At 42.9% G+C, this 1,165-nt stretch overlaps 1 pseudogene; it reads left to right on the top strand.

The window, feature by feature from the left end:
* Positions 1–441: 441 nt before the first annotated feature.
* LOC137772095 (microtubule-associated proteins 1A/1B light chain 3B pseudogene) lies at positions 442–820 on the top strand (annotated as a pseudogene).
* Positions 821–1,165: the final 345 nt, after the last annotated feature.

Here is a 1,165-nt window from a genome sequence, read left to right as displayed (position 1 = left end):
TGAGCCCCATGGAACTGCAGAGTTACCGCCGTCACAGCCAAGAGCATTCACCTTCTATAGAGTAAAGGTTCCCCTGGCTTCTTCCTTTGCCAAGACTTAAGACAGGCTGGAGATGGAGATGAAAACATTTAGTAGTCAGCTCCCTTAAAGAATGTCGAAAATACACACCAGGGATCTTTGTCCAAGAGTAAATAATTATTGTTTGGCAAATGTTTAAAACAGTGGATGGAATTGTACATAAATCTTGTTCTCTCCTTACCAACGACTACTTGCCTGCTTTAACTTGTAGGTGTGTTGTTGCTTGTTTCTGTTTGAATCTCGTTTCATAATGAAAGTACTCAATAAAATTACCTTTTAAGAAATGTGTGCTGGCTCTTGCAGCCACCGCCTGGAGCCTCCGGGACCCTCCACCTCGCCGCCCCCGCCCCCGCCTGCCCCGCCATGCCGTCGGAGAAAACCTTCAAATAGCGCCGAACCTTCGAACAAAGAGTAGAAGATGGCCTGCTTACCTGAGAGCAGCATATCCTACCAAAATCCCGGTAATAATAGAACAATACAAAGGTGAGAAGCAGCTTCCGGTCCTGGATAAAACAAAGTTCTTGGTGCCTGCATGTCAACACGAGTGAGTTCATCAAGATAATTAGAAGGCGCTTACAGCTCCACGCTAATCAAGCCTTCTTCCTGTTAGTGAATGGACATAGCATGGTTGAGTGTGTCCACGCTGATTTGTGAAGTGTATGAAAGTGAGAAGGATGAAGATGGATTCCTGTGTATGGTATACGCCTCTCAGGAGACTTTTGGAAGGAAATTTCCTGTGTAAGACTAAAAAAAAAAAAAATGTGTCTGTTCTCGAATTTTTTAAACCCTTACCAAGGAATAAAAAAGGGATGTTACCAACTGAAAAAAAAAAAAGAAATGTGTGCTAACAACCACCCCTTAAATATATTGCAGTTTCTATAACATTAAAGACTCCAAGAATTGAAAGGAGTTTTAAAAGTCTGCTGAGACTGCCAGTGATTCTACACTGATTTCCAACTAAGTGATCAGCTACCGTCTACTTGAATACCTCCAGTGACAGTCAGCTCACCACCACACAGAGGTTTCAGTATACTTGCTGACAGCTCTGTTGGAAAATTCTAACTTGTGTTATGCCAGGCTGGCTTCA

The sequence above is a fragment of the Eschrichtius robustus genome, chromosome 11 (genome assembly GCF_028021215.1).
Source record: "Eschrichtius robustus isolate mEscRob2 chromosome 11, mEscRob2.pri, whole genome shotgun sequence".
NCBI classification, from domain to species: domain Eukaryota; kingdom Metazoa; phylum Chordata; class Mammalia; order Artiodactyla; family Eschrichtiidae; genus Eschrichtius; species Eschrichtius robustus.
The sequence above is the reverse complement of the archived record's forward strand: the minus strand, read 5'-3'. Positions and strand labels throughout refer to the sequence as shown.